Below are 22,598 nucleotides of genomic sequence, written 5' to 3' on the forward strand. Positions count from 1 at the left end.
TGAACCTTTACATAACACAAAATCTTTCTCCGTGTCATTCTCCATCTCAGCCATACGACTATGGAACGCGCTCCCCTGTGATCTGCGTCTTATCCAGAACTACTCAACATTCAAGAGGGAACTCAAAACTTACATATTAGGGACGGTATAGCCACCTTTCTTGTGCCCCTCCCATATCTTTCGTTCTCCTCTCCATCACAGCTTCGAATTTTACCGTTCTATTTCTCTTCCTCTAACCTATCTACCTCTTATATATCTCTTTCACCCCATTCTATCGTCTTATGTCTCTGCTCGATGAGAATAACTCACAAGCTGCAAGAACATAACGAGAAAATTCTCAACTAACAATGGGACTGACATTCAGAAAAGAAAAGTATGTTTACTTTCTTATACATAGTCATTATTATTATTATTATTATTATTATTATTGTTATTGATTGTTATAATTATTTTTTATTGTTATAATTATCATTGTACTACTGTTATAATATCTATTTTTTTCTTTAACATCAATACTGCATAATAGGCTATATGTCCTTAATGTTGTGTAGAAACTGTAACTCGTTCAATCTGAGTATGCCTGGTTAGGTGTAAGAGAGGGCCTTAAGGCCCTAATCTTGCCAGGTAAAATAAATGCATAAATAAATAAAATAAATAAAAAAATTATTTAGTTTACAAAAGACGAGCGCTTGTCACGTCATCCTGAAATCTACGATGCCGATAGGTCAGTGATCATGTGGCCGTTGATTGTCCAGGGTTGCAGGTGAATGAGATTCGCAGTCCCTCTAAAGGTGCCGGTTCTGTTCGTTTGCAAACCCGGTTATAATATGCTGACTGAACGGGGTTGAAAGGGAGGAGAAAGGATTAAAAACATACAAAAACGGAAATCACTATAAATATTCCAAAATTGTAGCCAACAGTTATTCTGAAATTTATCATACGATTCTACTCTTATCAGAAAAATACAAAACTCAAATGGAATTTGGTACAGGCATAGCATAATGAGAGTGCTTAATGAAACTCTAACGACGCTTTAATTAAGTAACAGTACCGAAAACATCGTCTTTTAAGTAAAACTACTTATCAGTACGGTAGTTTGAACTCGTGCTTTCATTGATATACAACTGTTTGAAAATGCTTTCCATAAAAGTGTCACACTTAAGTTGACCAGTGTTCCCATGTCAGACTTTGCACGAATTTTTTTGTAAAATGAATGATAATTCATTAGGGCCGTATTAGAATTTTAGAGATTTCTTTACTAGGCAACACAACCAGCTTCACACTATTGTAGGTACATCTTCAGGCGATCTGTACTGAATACAAAAATAGGTTGTTGGAAGTGTGTTGCCATTGCCGTAGTATAGAAGTATTACACAACCGTTCTGTAATCGTTTTCAAATAATTTTTAAATTTATATTTTCAATATTATATTTTATTCATGTCATTTATACTTCCACATTCATTTATAACCATCGTATGGCTATTGAGTCAGCACATTCCACTACAACATGATTTATATTTATCGTTAACTCCTGCAATACGATTCTAAATCTTAAGTCGCTCACCGAGTAAATGATGTTCTTCCTCATGCCTGGCTTTCCTTCACGTCACACTTGCTTCGCCCACCGCCAGTTCATGTCAGTAACTTGCAGTGATTTCTTCTACCGAGCGACTGGCACAACAGGTCATTCTAATAGATTCCTCTGTAGCAGGGTGTAAGAAACTACCACTTGATTACCAACTTAAACTACCATAACTCTTTCACCATTGTAAGAGCGCAATTTTATTGATAAATTATGAGAAAGTATTTTCTGATCAGTTGTTCCCAATTAACAAATGTTTGCTCGTTCCTCCATTTTCTCCCTACTTACGCTGCACTGCAACCGGCAAAAATTTTTTACTGTAAGTGTTTTCCTTTATGTCATCCATAGTTTTATTCACCAGATGGGGACCTTGTACACTATGTCATCAAAAGTATCCGGATAAATGACTGAAAACGACTTACAAGCTCGTGCCACCCTCCATCGCAGGAATTCGATATGGTGTTGGCCCACCATTAGCTTTGATGACAGCCTCCATTCTCGCAGGCATACGTTCAGTCAAGTGCTGGAAAGTTTCTTGGGGAATGGCAGCCCATTCTTCGCGGAGTGCTGAACTGAGGAGAGGTATTGATGTCGGTCGGTGATACCTGGCACGTAGCTGAAGTTCCAAAAAATCTCGAAGGAGTTCTACAATATTGAGGTCAGGACTCTGTGCAGGGATTTTATAATCGTGGACCCACTCCGCCACAGGCCAAACACTCAATGTTTTGACAGAATTTTTTAAATAAGTGAACATAAAAACGAAACAACTCAGGATATTTTAATTATTCTAGTTCCATATGTATTGAATCTCATACTTCGCATTCTGTGAAAATTTCGTGTCCGTACCATCAGTACATTTGTAGAAAACTGGTCATTTATTGCAAAAAATGTAGTGCAGAGATATTGAGGTTTAAAACTTTTTAAACTACAAATTCTTATACAGACTTACATTTCTGCGTCTTGTGTACACAAGAAATGCCTTGGTCCGTAGTCTATGTCCTCTTCAGTCTCACAACAGCCCAGTGCTTGCCTCCTCCTTTTCTTTCTTGCTTCTTTTGTTATTTGCTGAGCAGCTAGCTCTGCTTCACATACACGAAGCTCATCCAGTTTCCGCAGTACTTTGGCTGTGTTCTGACCGAATCTTACTCATAACTTCACCAGAACCTTAAGTCTTTCATAGTTCTCACGATTAAAAGTTATTACAGCATCAAACACTGTTAACTTTAGAGTCTTAAGACCAACAAATAGATTTTTAGGTACACTACACCTAACATCATTATTGAAGGATTCATTCACATTCTGGGTCTTCCCATGTAAACACTTCTTTAGTAGCTCAGGATTTGCCAAATCTCTGTAAATAGGTTTGAGTGCCTCCATTACTGCCAAAGGAAGAGTATTTTTATATGTAAATTCATGCAGGATGCCAGAAAATTCTGCTTGATTGTATTTACATCATCTGTTTGGTGAAGGTGGACAGAACGCATGACATGGCTTTTCATCGGTTGATATTCAATGAAAGAGAGTGATCCACACAGCTCTTTTCATCTTCTGCGTTTCTTGAAGTTACCTTTAGGCTTAGTCATTTTATTTACATATAAAAAGCAACAAAAGTATTTTTTTTTTGTCATCAGTGTACTGACTGGTTTGATGCGGCCCGCCTCGAATTCCTTTCCTGTGCTAACCTCTTCATCTCAGAGTAGCACTTGCAACCTACGTCCTAAATTATTTGCTTGACGTATTCCAATCTCTGTCTTCCTCTACAGTTTTTGCCCTCTACAGCTCCCTCTAGTACCATGGAAGTCATTCCCTCATGTCTTAGCAGATGTCCTATCATCCTGTCCCTTCTCCTTATCAGTGTTTTCCACATATTCCTTTCCTCTCCGGTTCTGCGTAGAACCTCCTCATTCCTTACCTTATCAGTCCACCTAATTTTCAACATTCGTCTATAGCACCACATCTCAAATGCTTCGATTCTGTTCTGTTCCGGGTTTCCCACAGTCCATGTTTCACTACCATGCAATGCTGTACTCCAGACGTACATCCTCAGAAATTTCTTCCTCAAATTAAGGCCAGTATTTGATATTAGTAGACTTCTCTTGGCCAGAAATGCCTTTTTTGCCATAGCGAGTGTGCTTTTGATGTCCTCCTTCCTCCGTCCGCCATTGGCTATTTTACTGCCTAGGTAGCAGAATTCCTTAACTTCATTGACTTCGTGACCTTCAATCCTGATGTTAAGTTTCTCGCTGTTCTCAATTTTACTACTTCTCATTACCTTCGTCTTTCTCTGATTTACTCTCAAACCATACTGTGTACTCATTAGACTGTTCATTCCGTTCAGCAGATCATTTAATTCTTCTTCACTTTCACCCAGGATAGCAATGTCATCAGCGAATCGTATCATTGATATCGTTTCACCTAGTATTTTAATTCCACTCCTGAACCTTTCTTTTATTTCCATCATTGCTTCCTCGATGTACAGATTGAAGAGTAGGGGCGAAAGGCTACAGCCTTGCCATACACCGTTCTTAATACGAGCACTTCGTTCTTGATCGTCCACTCTTATTATTCCCTCTTGGTTGTTGTACATATTGTATATGACCCGTCTCTCCCTATAGCTTACCCCTACTTTTTTCAGTATTTCGAACAGCTTGCACCATTTTATATTGTGTCTTTACATTCCCTAAAGCCAAACTGATTGTCACCAGCGCATTCTCAATTTTCTTTTCCATTCTTCTGTATATTATTCTTGTAAGCAGCTTCGATGCATGAGCTGTTAAGCTGATTGTGCGATAATTCTCGCACTTGTCAACTCGTGCCGTCTTCGGAATTGTGTGGATGATGCTTTTCCGAAAGTCAGATGCTATGTCGCCAGACTCATATATTCTACACACCAACGTAAATAGTCGTTTTGTTGCCACTTCCCCTAATGATTTTAGAAATTATGATGGAATGTTATCTATCCCTTCTGCCTTATTTGACCGTAAGTCCTCCAAAGCTCTTTTAAATTCCGATTCTAATACTGGATCCCCTATATCTTCTAAATCGACTCCTGTTTCTTCTTCTATCACATCTGACAAATCTTCACCCTCATAGAGGCTTTCAATGTATTCTTTCCACCTGTCTGCTCTCTCCTCTGCATTTAACAGTGGAATTCCCGTTGCACTCTTAATGTTACCACCGTTGCTTTTAATGTCACCAAAGGCTGTTTTGACTTTCCTGTATGCTGAGTCTGTCCTTCCAACAATCATATCTTTTTCGAAGTCTTCACATTTTTCCTACAGCCATTTCGTCTTAGCTTCCCTGCATTTCCTATTTATTTCATTCCTCAGCGACTTATATTTCTGTATTACTGATTTTCCCGGAACATGTTTGTACTTCCTCTTTTCATCAATCAACTGAAGTATTACTTCTGTTACCCATGGTTTCTTCGCAGCTACCTTCTTTGTACCTATGTTTTCCTTCCCAACTTCTGTGATGGCCCTTTTTAGAGATGTCCATTCCTCTTCAACTGTACTGCCTACTGCGCTATTCCTTATTGCTGTATTTATAGAGTTAGAGAACTTCAAACGTATCTCGTCATTTCTTAGAACTTCTGTATCCCACTTCTTTGTGTATTGATTCTTCCTGACTAATGTCTTGAACTTCAGCCTACTCTTCATCACTACTATACTGTGATCTGAGTCTATATATGCTCCTGGGTACGCTTTACAATCCAATATCTGATTTCGGAATCTCTGTCTCACCATGATGTAATCTAATTGAAATCTTCCCGTATCTCCCGGCCTTTTCCAAGTATACCTCCTCCTCTTGTGATTCTTGAACAGGGTATTCGCTATTACTAGCTGAAACTTGTTACAAAACTCAATTAATCTTTCTCCTCTTTCATTCCTTGTCCCAAGCATATATTCTCCTGTAACCTTTTCTTCTACTCCTTCCCCTACAACTGCATTCCAGTCGCCAATGACTATTAGATTTTCGTCCCCCTTTACATACTGCATTATCCTTTCAATATCCTCGTACACTTTCTCTATCTGTTCATCTTCAGCTTGCGACGTCGGCATGTATACCTGAACTATCGTTGTCGGTGTTGGTCTGCTGTCTATTCTGATTAGAACAACCCGGTCACTGAACTGTTCACAGTAACACACCCTCTGCCCTACCTTCCTATTCATAACGAATCCTACACCTGTTATACCATTTTCTGCTGCTGTTGATATTACCCGATACTCATCTGACCAGAAATGCTTGTCTTCCTTCCACTTCACTTCACTGACCCCTACTATATCTAGATTGAGCCTTTGCATTTCCCTTTTCAGATTTTCTAGTTTCCCTACCACGTTCATGCTTCTGACATTCCACGCTCCGACTCGTAGAACGTTATCCTTTCGTTGATTATTCAATCTTTTTCTCATAGTAACCTCCCCCTTGGCAGTCCCCTCCCGGAGATCGGAATGGGGGACTATTCCGGAATCTTTTGCCAATGGAGAGATCATCATGACACTTCTTCAACTACAGGCCACATGTCCTGTGGGTACACGTTACGTGTCATTAATGCAGTGGTTTCCATTGCCTTCTGCATCCTCATGTCGTTGATCATTGCTGATTCTCCGCCTTTAGGGGCAATTTCCCACCCCTAGGACAAGAGAGTGCCCTGAATCCCTATCCGCTCCTCCGCCCCCTTTGACAAGGTCGTTGGCAGAATGAGGATGACTTCTTGTGCCGGAAGTCTTCGGCCGCCAATGCTGTTTATTTATCAAAATTCTGGCAGTGGCGGGGATTGAACCCGGGACCGAAGACGTTTTGATTATGAACCAAAGACGCTCCCCGAGACAACGGGGGTTACAGAAGTTAGCGTACTACAAAAAAATATCCAATGATCACGCTACTTTCATCGAAAACTAGTATCAGAAACAAAGGATTGATTTCTTTATTCCTAATGCGAACGTTTGAGACGTAGCGCACAAAGCAGTTCACAACCTCCTATACCGTATAGTTCCAAAGATATGATTGCTCAACTGTGGCAGTACATGCGTAGCCGTGAAATTTGACAGTCACACGTCAACATTGAAAATATGATTTAAGGTCTCTCAATTGTCTAACTTTAAAGTATTATGTACCAAGACGTTCAGGAAACTCCAAAGTACATCATGGAGTAGAAAACAGAAAATGTCAAATTTCAACGAATTTAATGCACAATGTCTCCTTAAAACATCAATGTAGGCCTGTGTTGTGATAGTGCCACGCAAAACATGAAGGGGTGCAAGCCTTCTGCAGCAAAAACACGACTCCACCATAACACAACCGCTTCCGAATTTTACTGTTGGCAATACACTCACTGGCACATAAGGGTCACTGGGCATTCGCCATACCCACAACCTGCCTTCGGACCGCCACTTTGTGTACTATAATTTGTTACTCAACACAACGTTTTTCCACTGTTCAGTCGTCCAAGCGAGGCGTCGTTTGGCATTTACTGGCGTGATGTGTGGCTTATGAGCAGACACTCGACAATGAACACCAAGTTTTCTTCCTTCCAGTCTATCTGTCATAATACTTGCAATGGATCCTCATGCAGTTTGGAATTCCTGTGTGATGGTCTGGATAGATGTCTGCCTATTACACATTACGACCCTCCTGTCCGCTTCTTTTGGTTTACGTGTCCCTTCACGTATCCACTTCACTATCACATCGGAAACAGTGGACGTAAGGATGTTTAGGAGTGTGTAAATCTTGCATACAGAAGTATGAGACAAGTGACACCCTATCACCTGACCACGTTGGACCTCCGTGAGTTCCGTGGAGCTCCCTATTCTGGTTCAAAATGGTTCAAATGGCTCTGAGAACTATGGGACTTAACGTATGTGGTCATCAGTCCCCTAGAACGTAGAACTACTTAAACCTAACTAACCTAAGGACATCACAGACATCCATGCCCGAGGCAGGATTCGAACCTGCGACCGTAGCAGTCACGCGGTTCCGGACTGCGCGCCTAGAACCGCTTGACCACCGTGGACGGCGCTCCCCATTCTGCTCTCTCAAGGTCGCTGATATGGGATACTTTGAGGTAGGTGGCAGCACAATGCACCTAATAGGAAAAAGTGTGTTTTTGTGGGTGTCCAGATACTTCAGATCACATAGTTTATGTGTTAACTGCACTTCTCTTTTTAATAAGACTGCATTTTAGGTCCATGTTTAATAAGAAGTTAACTTTTTGTACCGTGACTCTATTTTAACATAGCTTTGGTGAGTGACGTCTTTCGCTACATTGGGTCCATTATGACTGTTTTGGTCCACTACGTTTTAAGTACGTTTATTTGTTCACTTTCCCTAGGTATTGCAGCATAAATTACGACACTTTGATCGTTCACCTTAGAGTGTAAGGGTATAATTCCGAGTTTGGTCATTCGATAATCAACCTTTTTAGAAGTTACGCAACTAATCGATTTAAAACTTGAATGTTCTGATACCGTGCACTACCTAAAGGCCTTAGAAGCTGATCTTCCAGGATCAATTCCCAAATTACCAGTTAATTCGAATTTATGAATCATGTTTTTCAACCCTTGTGAGGACAGAGGACCTCTCCATAACCTATTAATGCATCTATACCTTCATCGAGCAACAGCACTGTAGCTGTTTCTTCAGTAAAACACCTTTGCTAGCAAAGCCTGGCTCACCTTGTCCACACCCACGTTGACTCTTGGCAAGTGTGACGCACACTGTTACTTGTTTTTCAACCCTATGTCGCTGTAGCAGTACCGGTGCCTAACGGCAAGTCTTGGCACTTACAGAATTTACAACGCAATTCTGGCAGTACACAAGCTGAACACAGTTCTTATAAATTCGAAGTTACAGTGCCTGTGTTACTCCGAATTACGATGTAAAGCTCCTTCACCTATGCGTGCATGGCTGATCGAACTTTATATCGTAATTCGAAGTAACACAGTCACTACAACTTCGTATTTATCCTCCGACACAGAAGAAGTGACTTTTAAGTAAAATGTCTCCCCTGTACGGGAATATACATTGAAGCGTTAAAAAAACTGGTATAGGCATACGTATCCTAATACCGAGATATTTATAAAGGCAGAATAAGGCGCTGCGGTCATCAACGCCTATATAAGACAACAAGCGTCTGGCGCAGTTGTCACATTGGTTACTGCTACTAGAATGGCAGGTTATCAACATTTAAGTGGATCTGAACGTGGTATTATAGTCGACGCATAAGCGATGGGACACAGCAAGTCCGAGGTACCGATGAAGTGGGGATTTCCCGTACAACTTCATCAGTGTAGCGTGAATATTAGGAATCAAATCGCCGACACCGGTGCGGCCAGAAAAAGATCTTGCAAGAACGATACCAACGATGACTGAAGGAATCGTTCAACGTCACAGAAGTGCCACCCTTGTGCAAATTGCCGAATCCATGGACCCTGCTTCTCAGCAGGGAAGTGTTCAAGGTGGTGGAGGCTCTGTAATGGTGTGGGTCGTGCTTAGTTGCAGTGATATGGGATCCCTGACTCGTCTAGATACGACTCTGACCGGTGACGGGTACGTAAGCATCCTGTCTGATCACCTGCATCGATTCATGTCCATTGTGCATTCCTACGGGGATAGGCAATTCCAGCAGGACAATGCGACACCCCAAACGTCTATAGTTGCTATAGAGTGGCTCCAGAAACACTCGTGTTAGTTTAAACAGCTTTTCTGGCTACCAAACTCTCCAGACATCAAAAATTATTGTGTTTATCTGGCATGCCTTGCAACGTGCTGTTCAGAAGAGGTATCCACTCCCTCATACTCTTACGAATTTATGGACAGCCCTGCAGGATTCATAGTGTTGGTTGCCTCCAGCACTACTTCAGGCATTATTTGAGTCCATGCCACGTCGTGCTGCGGCACTTCTGTGTGCTCGCGGGGGCCCTACGCGGTATGAGGGAGGTATATCAGTTTATTTGGCAGTTCAGCGTACATAATGGATGCACGAGTACGGGTTGTAGACACTTGCCTGAGGACAGATGGAAGTTTCGGTATGGCTTGCAGGTCGTGCTCGGATAGCCAAGTGGTAAGGCGACCGCTCACAAAAAGCGGGAAACCTCGGTTCGAGCCCCGCTCCAGCATAAAGTTTCATTGACGTCATTCCTTTACAAAGCTGATGGTAGTTGTTATTTATAACTGCAAATACATTTCATATCACTCCTATAATATTGGGAACCCATGCGGTAAACAGTTTTTCTTCCGCACTGGCCCAAGTAGAGAAAATGTAATAACCATCGGTGCATCAGTAAACGGGTTAAACCGGTAAAACCATTACCCGCTTACGGTTTCTGGCTGTCTAAGTAACCGCTTCCAGAAGCAAGAAAAATCTGGTTTTCAGTATTTCATACACTTACTGATCTCATTCAAACATTTAAAATGGTCTCATAGTATACTTATTATAAATTATAAACTTACGTTAAGGTTTTAATACATTGAGTGAAGTATTAAAGTAACGACGTATGTATTGGCCCAAGTTTTGACGCTGCGTAACTCACGGTTCGCAGATTAGCTAGAGTATATTCATCCAGTATTAGAAACTCAGAGCACTTACACATTATTTCAAATCTTGTTGAAAATTTTTCTTGCTGACATCGGCCACAAAATATTGAAAGGAAAATAATTATTAATTGCATCATTTTCGCTGTTCGTAGACTGAAACTGCAAAATCACGCAAGGAGTTTAAATTTTTTACGTCCTTTTTTATTGGTTTGGCCTGCTAAGGACCATATGAAATAACTTACCTCTCCTTTCTTTTTTCCTTTCTTTGTTTCAAGTATTTTTCATTTTTCCCCTGTTTTTTTTTCCTTCTTTCTTCTGTCCACAATGCGCCTGTCTGTTTCTTTGTTTTTCCCTGGAAGCCCTTGAACCTTTTTACTTGTGCTGTACATTATTCTATTTCTCCTATTTATTCCTCCTTTATTTCCATTTCTCCCAGGCCTGCTTCAACTTTTTTGATCCACCTCATTGATGTTTTTGGGTTTCAGTCAAAAAGTTGAAAATTCTTTTTGTTGCCTTTCTATCATCTACCCGTTTTATGTGTCCAAAGAATACAACACTTCTGTTCCTCATTATGTCTGATTTGGATCCCATTCGTTAATTCTTTTATTACTTCATCATTTCCATTTCGCATTCTTATTTTCTAGTTCTAAGACTTTTCTGTTTCACCCAGTTATTCAGCCATATTTAACGAAAGCCATTCTGAAACATAAAGGCATTCCTGTTTAAAGACGGTGTTGTGGTTCTGGAGTTTTGTGTTTATGCAAACAGATTTCTAGTTATATAGGTCATTTGTTAGTTGAAAAGGCACCTCGATATTCATCATCATCATTAAGTCTTTACGTCTTTAGTACTAAATCTATTCGTAACACATTTTGCAGACAGCATCCAACGTAGTTGCCAAATAATATCAGTGGACCCCACTTAGGTCAGCAGATACGACGTTTTACACATTGGAGTTAGAGTATTTAAAGAGCACTTGAACATCGAGAAAAGAGCTCAAAAGGTAGCTACAATAAAAAGATCAATATGGAAAGAAACGGAATATATGAAGCCATTTTATGTAGTGGCCTAAGTGTCTGGTTTATTACATCAGAACCAACTTGTATTACATTTAATTTTAGAATATGCTTCACAAAGGAATTTCCATCTGGAGGAATCGATTTGTAATACATTGACTGATTGCAGTGGATCTCGGATTTATGACAAATGTGGTGTTATATCAGAAGTACCGGAACACGCTCAGTAACTCTGAATTGACCACTAGATGTCACGAGGGGTAGAGAGGCCAGTATAATAAAAGATGCGGAGACTTTTGTGCTGTCAGTAGAATGGCTGGATCAGTGGAACTGAGTGACTTCGAACGTGGACAAGTCATTGGATGTCACCTGAGTAATAAATCCTTAAGGGACATTTCAGTCCTCTTTAGGCTACACAAATTGTTGGTGGTGTGACGTGAAGTAGAAAAATAAGGCAACAACACAGCTAAAGACACCAGACACATATCATGTAATGACGAATAGGGAATACTGAACATTGCGGAGGGCGTATAACCCACCTTTTCATGAAATCACAAAGTAATGTTTTTGCTTAAGGACTTCTGTGTAATATCTCTTGACATCATTCCAGTTAATATATCTGCGGACTTATTATAACTACTGTATGTAAACAGATTTCTTTTTGTTCTATTACAAAAGGACAAACTCTTTTTAAGAAATTAATCTCCTTAAACTTCCTACGTAATAATAGTCTTTGTTCTGAAAAGTTGTAGTTCCTTTATATACGCAAGGAACTATGTTACTTTGTCTTTTAATTCCTCTCTTGGCAGCCTTATACCAATAATAATTGGACAGTTCATTTCAAAAATGTGTTTGGTTTCCCAAAACGATCAGCATTTCAGTTAAGCTGTTGTAGCTGTATGGAGGATATGATTTTTGGCTGTTTAATTTAATTCGGAAGCGACTTCCTCTGTCACGCAACGATCGTTAGTTCTCTGTCATTTGAAACTCGATCCAGCATCTTCACACAAACTCTGATTAACCATATTCAGAGTAAGTTAGTTTGTATGGATATTAAATATCCATACAGTGCATGAACCAAACGGAACACCTTTGACGAGTTAGAACGTCTACTTCACTGCATACCCTATCGTCCAACGTCACTACCTTCTGTGTTTTCGGCTCTTCAGTAAGAACGGGTTGCCACTCCTTCACAAAGATTCGGACATCCAACTGTAGGTATCCCTAGCAGAGTTCAGGTCGTTATGAGGGCGAAAGGCGGACACAATGCATAATTATGTCCTCTAATGGGTACCTGGATACTTTTGATCAGATTGTGTGTGTGTGTGTGTGTGAGATCCATGATTACAAATACAGTAAAAGAATAAAAGAATGTAATCAGTATTTTACTTGATTACACAAATGAAGTGCCCAGTTTTTCAACATAACCAGGAGAAACTGCTTGCAACATTCCGTGCATCGTGACGGAGCAATATACTTTTACATTCAGTTCGAAGGCAAGTAATCAGGTACGAGTTATATTAATGAACGTACAGTCAGAAACGCTCGAATTCTTTGCACAACTTTTTATTCATAAGATAGCAGATTCAAATAGTAAGTTATCTGTTTCATTAACACTGGCTTACCAGCAGAAATACAGCGAAAGTTTTGTACTTGTGTCGAAATAAGTTAAAAACTCCCCGCAATACTTGTTATTCGATGTATCTTGTAGAATGGTCTGAACAAAGAGGGAAGAAGTCATAACGAATAATCGATTCTAAATTTCAGTTGGCACCTAAGTCGTGAAGCTGGGAAATGTTAGGCAATGGAATAACCAGAGACGGGTTGAAACAACCCTGAACTTCTTAATGACAGTAAAGCTCAGTATCGCCGGATGTGAGTCGTAAGTCCACTGCATCCGAATGAGATTCTAATAAATAACCACAAAGCTAAAACACTTATGTGCATTCAGTGGCTTTGGGAGAACCTCTCTCAGTACCATTTGTCAGATTTATGACGCTTTCCTTGAACTATTTCAGAGTGGAACTTTAACAAAATGATATACCTACACTATATCTTACAAAAGAAACTACACGATTTAATGAGTAACTGCTTGCCTTCAAATATTAGCCTGATTTTCGAAGATGAGTTGTGTCCTTCCACCGTGACCACATTTTTTAAAATCAGTCTACTCAGCGTAAGATGGCGAGCAGTGCACTATAAATGTGTTCTTGCATTAAGTCGGAATATGACTGGCACGAAACCTGACACGAACGAAACTATGTTGATACTGAAAACTTATGTGCTTATCATAGAAGGCCAGTTAAAGGTCGTTGCCTACAGAGGAGGATCCTCTTGAATCCACACAATTCTGCATTTGTACCTTCCAAATGTCAAAATATTTCTGCACGTTATTTTCCGTGAAACTGCGCAGTTGGTTCTCCTACCGTCGCCTTCAAACAGAGTAATCTTAAGATAACTCATCGTCTACGGCCCCTAACTTGATTGATTTTAATGAAACTTATTATAGCTGAACGTTGAAAAATGGTCACGCACTTACAAACAAAGACAAGAAATAACATATTGTCAAACGGAACTACTCGATCTCATAAATGCTTCAGTAATAATTTATGATGTCAAAGTAGCTTGATTTCTACAATATTCACATTAAAGGTTCTGTTACCGTTTAAAGGTGCAATTAGTATACTAACAGCTTCGTAATAATATACAGTTATACACTCTGAACATCATGAATTTATGTAAAATATGTCAATTAATTGAACATCGGGATATCACACACTGAAAAAGACTCTTTCAGTATATGACTAATTGTTTTACTTCATTCACATATTTTATGTAACCTGAATTCATATATGTCACAACGACACTGCTAGTGAATTAAAAACAACTGATGAGAATAAAGTACCAAATCTGGTAAAGTGGATATTGTAGTTACAGGGGTGATTTTGACATCTGAAATTATTGTATAGTTTTGTCTTACCAATTAACGCATTCGTTTTTGTTTTGTAGACATACATTGACACTATATTTTCCGTAATATAATAAGTAAAGACAACAAACGGCCCTGATGTGTAACTTACAGTCATTTCTTATTGATGGCATTAGATCGAATCTTCAGTTCATATCTGTGGCCCATAGATTACGAGAACTTTATCACACTGCACTGTCGCTATTCACTGAACCAAAACAGACGACGCAAAAGAACGACACTAAGGATAAGAAACGTTGTTGTCGGATCAGTCATATCAGACTAATACAACACTAGGGCATACTATTTCAAGAGCAATACATTATGAAAGTAATTTAACTTCACTACGACAGCGCGTTAATGAAAGTAGTATAGGACTATTCACAGAAGTGTATGTTCATTAGTTGAGCTAGCAGAAATCGAACCAGAGTTCTGGAATTTATCAAGCAAATTGTAATTATGTAAAGGTAAACGATCGCCAGCCTAATTAGACCAAGTGGTACCAAGTGGTTATACTATTTATTAATAAAATTAGCTGCTGTATATGACTTCACTTGGTACTAAATTCTGTTTTACGAACAGTAGCCCACTGCAACGAAACTTGATTATTATTCGCAAATAAAGCAAATAACTGGTCCACGCAGAATTACAGTATTCCGCTTATGATTTGAGGTGAACGTGGTGGCTGTGCTGATCTACTGTGCCGAACTTGAAGGCGGCCAACGTATTCATGGCTCTTGATGTCTAAAAGACTGAAAATTGTTTTCTGGGTGTCAGGATTTTGTGACTCTGATCCAACAGAAAAAGCTATGAATTTATGGCCAGTTATCTTCACATCCGAGGAATTATTGTATAAAAAAGTTCATTTCCATTCCTCATTCACCCCGCTCAGAGTGAACTGTTTGCACAAAAAACACTGACATATCCTGTCTGCCAATGATACACAAAGACTTATTGTGGACCCACAGCTAAATCCACCTTTTCTGCTCATGCCATGCGGGTTTCACAACGGAGGGTCTTCCATCTAGGTTTTATATAACTACAAACATAGTTTCTCTAAGCATAAATCATTTGTACACATACTGTTTTAACCTACAGAGATAAAAAGAATATTACTTTTGAAGGCAAATACAAACATTAACTACAGTGATACAATATAGATATAAACTTTAACAAAACATTTACATTTAAATATTATTAAAATATTTACAAAACATTTACATGTAAGTTGCCCCTAAGAAAATGATGACACAGATGTTACTTGAGTTAGGTATAAGTTCTATGAACATAAGCGTTACATTATGGAGAAAAATATTCCCTTAGTAATTGATTTCACTCTATTATTTCATGCTTAGTATGTATTCCTGGAGTGATGCAATGCTTTGTTTTCGTCTTACAGGTGACGGTGTCTCAGCTGCAGCCAATCGCCTGAGACGGTAAGCAGAAACTACGACCGCTATCTGTCTCTCTTAGTGATATCATATCTCAGGTTTTCTCGGCACGGTTGATATTGATAGTGTATTTTCGGGCTTTCTCCTGAGTCTGACTGGAGTCCAGGCAGGGAGAACACATAACAGGAAAACTCGTAGCACCTGAAGGAGACGGTTGGGTCGGTCGTCGACATATCATGCATAAAATGGCAACAGCTTGGCAGAATACACTGGAGCACGTCATTATTTCTCTTAGTGTTTCCCTGTCGTGCCTTAACCTACATCTCTGTAATCTATAGAGATTAACTTAGTTCTTAGCGTTAGAGGTTTGTGTTGACGGTAACTGATGTGGAAAGCAGAATTCTAAGAACACAGACTTTCTGTGGTAGGAATATTTATAAGGAAGTGCTCTCGGTCTCTTGAGATAAAATCCGAAGCTGCTCAAATAAATATGTAGTGAAACAGACGTGAAAATCACTAATTACGCTTCCATCTGTCTCCGCAGCATTCGCCATTTATTTGAGTTAATCCATGTCTTAGAATTTATACAATCAGCTATGATGCATAATCATGGTAAGTCATCATGTTTAGTCCCATAATTGTACTGTTAAACATCTGACAAATATTTCAGCATAACTTAAAACTAGTGGAATTCCCAAACCCCATACATTAAATCAGTACATCCTAATTTTTGATTTCGTCACTATTTAATGTAACTTACTGCGTCTGTATTTACGAGCATACACTCTAGTAGCCGTGAGTTGGTCTTGTGTATCGCTATGGTATAGTGGCGTCATTCGTTTATTGATGACCAGCCTCATATAATACTGACAAACTCTCTACCGTTACAGTGAAACTTTTCACCAATCTGTGTTAGATAACCTCTTAGATTTATTGATATACACTCCTAGCATTGTCATTTCCTGTGTGAAAAATACCAGTATGATATGCTTATCACAACGTAATAATTGCCCGTTAGAATACTACCTGACAGGGTTTTTCATTCAGCATGTCCGCAGCTCGTGGTCTAGTGGCTAGCGTTGCTGCCTCTGGATCACATGGTTCTGGGTTCGATTCCCGGGTGGGTTGGGGATTTTCTCTGCCTGGGTGTTTCTGTTGTCCTCATCATTTCATCATCTTCATTCGTGACTTTGGCTACATTGGACTGTGAAAAACTTGGGACTTTGTACGAACGCTGACGACCCCACAGTTGAGCGCCCCACAAACCAGTCATCATCATCATCATCATATTCATTCAAGCATAGAGGATCCAGTACCGGTAGTCCAGCTCACAGTCTTATTCCCTACGAATTTACCTGTGGGAACGTGCACTGCGTTCAATGACAACCAGAACTGTCAGATCTACTTACGCCCATGGATTTCGAGAACATGTAACACCTGTCCTCACTCAGTATAATCTTGCCTGCTGCTGTAGTGATCACGGAAAAATTACTTCGTGCCAAGTGTTCAATTTCGTAATCTTTTACTAATGCAAATGCACAGGAGTTTTCGCTACAGCTGATATTTGTTACGTGGACATAAGGCTGTTGTGCCAAACGCAATTCTATGCCTAAAGTTCGTCTTGTGTTGCGTCTTCGGGTGCTGGAAACATTATCAGAGACTTTAACGGCTCAGACAGCAAGCAGGCAGAAAATTATGCCTTAGACCATGGCCTTGTGACCATAAAACTAATATTGCAATAACGCAGGTACTGGCCTTGAAAGCGTGCATTCTATGATATCGATAGCTACGATGCCACAGCGTAGGTGCCCGTCCTTAGGTTGGCACTACGGGAGCGGAAGATCTTCGCCGACGACAGCGCCCTCTAGCCGGTGCTGTGCCGCTTCCGATTCAGCCCATTTTTATCACGAGGAGACGACGAACCAACATTGTTTCATTTTCATAGTGGGCGAGCCACTACAGATTTTGCCTGTGTAACATTTGTTAACTTCGATACATCCAGCTTCGCAACTACGTGCTCCTCAGTACAAAGTCATGTATTCATATTTAGTATTGTGCTGAGATATAGTAAAACAACTTTTACTTTAATTGCAGTACCGAGTGTTCTACCTCGCCTGCTCCCCCTAGCTTCCTACATTCGGACTACCTCTAAATCACAGGAGCAGACCCACGCGCCGTCTTCCAGGCGGGATACAAAACAATCTGTGATACATGCGTTGGGCAAAAGAATGGAAACACGGCCACAAATGCTTCCTTGAACATGAATGCAGATGCTATCCAACCTTGCAAGTTGCGATGCCTTATTAGCATCTGAGAAATGTCCTCAATACATTGCAAGGATCAGTAGTGGTCACAATGGTGTTCTGTGCAAAAATGAAATGAAATGTCGTGTGACGAGGGCCTCCCGTCGGGTAGACCGTCGCCTGGTGCAAGCCTTTCAATTTGACGCCACTTCGGCGACTTCCGCGTTGATGGGGATGAATGATGGTGATTAGGACAACACAACACCCAGTCCCTGAGCGGAGAAAATCTCCGACCTAGGCGGGAGTCGAACCCGGGCCCTTTGGATTGACAGTCTGTCGCGTTGACCACTCAGCTACCGGGGGCGGACGTGTTTTGTGCAGTTGTGAGTGCATTGCATCGAAGCTGAGCGTGTTCGTGTGAGCAGATTGTTATACCTCGTATGGTGCGTGCTTCCGTAAACAAGGGAGCAGATGTGTTTGGTATTGCAAAAGTCACCGTATAGAGGGATTATTCGCAAATAGGGATAGCGGAAAATCATTATCTGTCACATCACAAGACAGACGAAAGTGTGAATTATGTTCTTGACAGACGGTCACTGGAGAGGATTGTGACGAAAAATAACATACCCGCTGCAAAAGTCATTGCAGAACCGAATGTCACAAAAAAAATGGCTCAAGTGGCTCTGAGCATTATGGGACTTAACTTCTGAGGTCATCAATCCCTAGAGCTTAGAACTACTTAAACCTAACTAACCTAAGGACATAACACACATACATGCCGGAGGCAGGATTCGAACCTGTGACTGTAACGGTCGCACGGTTCAGACTGTAGCGACTAGAACGGCTCGGCCACCTGGGCCGGCCCGAATGTCAAACTCGAGAACCCTGTCATCACCAAAACAACATGAAGATGGTGCTAGTAGCAGGTAATTACGTTACGGCCTGGAAATGCAAAACCACACTACACTGATACTAGCTGCTCGGTGTGGCCACGTGGTTAGATGCGCCATGTCATTGATTACGCGGCCCCTCGCGCCGGAGGTTCGAGTCCTCCTTCGGGCATGGATGTGTGTGTTGTTCTTAGCGTAAGTTAGTTTAAGTAGTGTGTAAGTGTAGGGACCGATTACCTCAGCAGTTTGGTCCCTTAGGAATTCACGCACAATGGAACATCTGTACATTTGAACAAATGCTGGTAATAGGAAAACGTGGTAGCAAAGACACAAAACCTGTACTGTGAATGTGTTTTCGTTCACAACGTTTCCTATTGCTAGCCGATTTCCTGCCCGAGGAGGGATACAATGTGAAGGTTCGGTGATGAATTGGCCAGCCATATCGTAACATTCCAAGAACTCTGTAAGGTCGCAACACTGCCAAGGAGAATGTTGGGCTTAGTAGGTCCATCCCGTGGTACGATATTTTTGTCCTAATGGTGACGCTTTGTTCCAAGATGAGGGCACCCCTGTTCACCCTGTTTGCGTCGTCCAGGACTGGTTTTGCGCCTCGCCAACCCCCTGGAAACCACAGTCACCATACCTCAGTATTATTGAGCCTCTGAGGTCTGCTTTCGAGAGAAAGGTGTGTGATCGTTATCTACCTTCATCATCGTTACCCGAACTTTCCGTTAAATCCTTCATAGTCGCCGAATATGGGGTGTCTAGGAAACCTGCTTTCTCGGATCGCCAGACAACAATTCAAAGAAATTGTATTAATGAGTTTTATTGCCAAAAGTAAACGACAATATTTAACTTTGAATACTGCACAGATTTGCCGCAAGCAAAGGGCGACGTACGAAATAAACAAGAGTTTTCAGTACAATAATCCTAATACAAGCGAAGTAAGTAATACCGTTTACTCTTCTATTCAGGCCGCTAGTATGTCCTTCTCTTAGACCGGGTCACGACCAGTCGGGCGCAGGCCTTTTGTCTTCGCATAGTGGCCACTGCTGTGGCGTTGTCGTCCTGGAGAGGGGTCGGTCAGGGTGCAATTGGCTGACGTCTTCTCACAGCCCATTCTGCTATGTCATTCCCGACTGGTTTGCCGGTGCTTGATTTAGTTCGTAGCACTCTGCACTATCCTACAGGAAGAATGTTACAATATTCCCTCTAAAACCATGCAGGGCCTGTACTTGTCCATTCCGTGAATAGTGAAAGCTTTTCTGTTCCTAAGCCAACGGCTTTCTTACACTGTACTAGGTATGGTAATGTCCATAGCCTCTCCCCTCCTATTTAAGCACCTGGAGCAATACTGTCCACAAAACCTCTTAGCTTCAATAAGCACAAACAGGTTTTTATCATTACCTATACATCACTGTTTGTCTTCCCTGTGATTTTATAATTCTCTCTTGTGTTCTTTCCTCTCTATATCAAACGTAATTGTCTGACTACTGAAAAGAATCCGTTCGATTAATTTTGAATTGTCAAACCGTCCGTTTGCTTATAGTAAACATATACACGTTTAATTTATGAACCAAACTTTTGAGGTCAGTAAGACAGTACCAAAAGCCAAGCGGTCTCATGCTGCTGATCTAAGAATTACCACACAAAGTACATAATTTAAATGTACTTTTCAGAAAATCAAATAGTTCGTCTTCCTTTGGAGGAAAGACACATTCCTTTAGCCTTCTTGAATAGTTTTCTTGCAGGGGGTGAGGTGTGTGGTGGTGTATAACGTAAAGAACTGAAGAGCACCACAGAAAAATCTTTGCACAGTATAAGGCCTGAACGGATCTGGCTAGACGCGAGCAATGGCATTCACGCGTGTGTCATCACCAGGAAAGGGTTTTTCGATTATAACACCGAAATCGCAAAATCGTGAGACAAACTTTCAAGACAAACTACGTTCAGTTAAGAGACCCTCTTCTTAATGGCTCTACTTGTTATCTCACCAGAATCTGAATTCCGTATTTCCATTTTCCAGCAACTTACAGACAAAAGAAATTTCACCGTCTCATTCGCCCATATCTGATTCCCTAAAATACATTTTAACCGAAAAGTGTCGGGCGCACCACGTTCAGGAAAAGTTTTTGTGGTGTATATATAATGTGATTCAGCTGCCCCTAGCTCCGTCGTTTTATGTAAACCGCAGTGTTATATTTGAACATACATGAGATTTTCATGTTCTGTCGCTCGCTACACACAGACTACACTGAGATGACAAAAGTCATGGGTACCTCATAATATAGAGTAATATCTCTTTTTGCTCGGCTTAGTGCAGCAACTCGACGTTACAGATACTGAGCAAGTTGTTGGAAGTCCACTACAGACATATTGAGCTATACAGCCGTTCGTCATTGCGAAAGCGTTGTTGGTCCAGAATTGTGTGCACAGACTGACCTATCGATTAAGTCCCATAAATGTGCAATGGGATTCGTGTCAGGCGATCTGAGGTGGCAAATGATTCACTCAAATTTCTCAAAATGTTCTTCAAACCAATCACGAACAGTTGTGTCCTGGTGACTAGGCGCATTGTCATCCATAAAAAATCCGTCGTTGTTTGGGACAGGAAGTCATTCAGTGATTGCAATGGTTTCCTAATAGCCGAACATAATCACTTCCAGTCAATGATCAGCTCAGTGGGACCAAGGGACCCAGTCCATTCCATATAAACACAGGCCACACCATTACGAAGCCAACGCCAGTTGGCACAGAGCACTGTTGACCACATGGATTCATGACTGTGTTAGGTCTGGGCAACACTCGAACCCTACCATCAGCTTTTAGTAACAGAAATCGGGACTCATCAGACCGGGCCACGATTTTTTAGTTGTTTAGAATCCACCAACACGGTCCAACCGTTATGGTCAAGAATTTTAAATGCGCTAAGGCTTTCCGAAAGGGAAGGTCCTATGCGTCTAGCTCTAAACTACATATCCCAGGACCAGAATACAAGGTCACAAATTTTTTCAAACCAAGTGCTAGTCTGGATCAGGTGACAGATGATTTAGGCTCACTTTGTAAAGGATTTACCCGGGAAGACGCCTTGGTTATTGTGGGAGGGCCACTGAACAGTATCGACAGAGATACTGGGTACAGTATAGAGTGTGATCTGGTAAAGATGGCGTCGGCATCGAGACACACCAATGTTGAATATGTATCCGTCCTGAGACGCCATGACCGGCCTCATTTGAACTCTTCTGTTGGGAGAGCTAATTTGGAGTTTGAACAGCTGCTTGGGTCGGGTGCGGGGGCTCATATTGGTGTGGTTCCTGTTGATTCTCTCAGTAGGTGGGACTATACCAGGCATGGCTTACATCTCAACAGGAAAGGGAAGGGTAAACTGGCTGGGGTAATAGCAGGATATTTAAGGGGGGAGGCACTGCCATGAATGGTAAAATACCAGTGGTTACAGGTGTTGGAGCAGCACCTTTTTTAGGAAATGTAAGACAGAAAGATGTCAACTATTACGAGAGGTCAGGATTGAAACAAATCTTCAGTTTAGGAAAGAAATGAAACTGCACAATTCTAGCACATTGGCTCACCAATCACAGATGTCAATTATAAATTTTCACCAATCACCAGCAATCTTATGTCCACCAATTTGTATCTCAGTCCTAGGTAATTGCATTGGTGAATTTAAGTCACCCAACCCAGTTGACATAATGTGCCTCTCTGAACACCATGTGGCCACTGGTAAAGGAACTAGGCCTAAGCACAATAAGAAACTCAGACAGTAGAGTACTGCAAATGTTAGAATAAGGAAAGGTTCTCATAAATTTATAATTAAAAATAATGTAAGTATATTTCATCAAAATATTGGGAGTCTAAAGAATAACGTAGATGAGCTTCTGGTTTGTTTAGAAGATTTAGAAGCTGAGGATGAAATAGATATACTATGCCTGTCTGGACATCACATTGTAACTGATA

General features: G+C 40.9%; 1 protein-coding gene across 1 annotated transcript in view; it reads left to right on the forward strand.

Moving 5' to 3' along the window:
* The window catches only part of LOC126272493 (sex peptide receptor), a 3,488,090-nt gene that overhangs the window by 1,044,698 nt on the left and 2,420,794 nt on the right, over positions 1–22,598 (forward strand). Inside the window, exon 5 of the mRNA XM_049975380.1 lies at positions 15,502–15,538. The gene's annotated coding sequence lies outside the window, so the exon portion shown is untranslated. The remainder of the gene's footprint in view (positions 1–15,501; positions 15,539–22,598) is intronic.

This window comes from Schistocerca gregaria, chromosome 5 (assembly GCF_023897955.1).
Source record: "Schistocerca gregaria isolate iqSchGreg1 chromosome 5, iqSchGreg1.2, whole genome shotgun sequence".
NCBI lineage: Eukaryota > Metazoa > Arthropoda > Insecta > Orthoptera > Acrididae > Schistocerca > Schistocerca gregaria.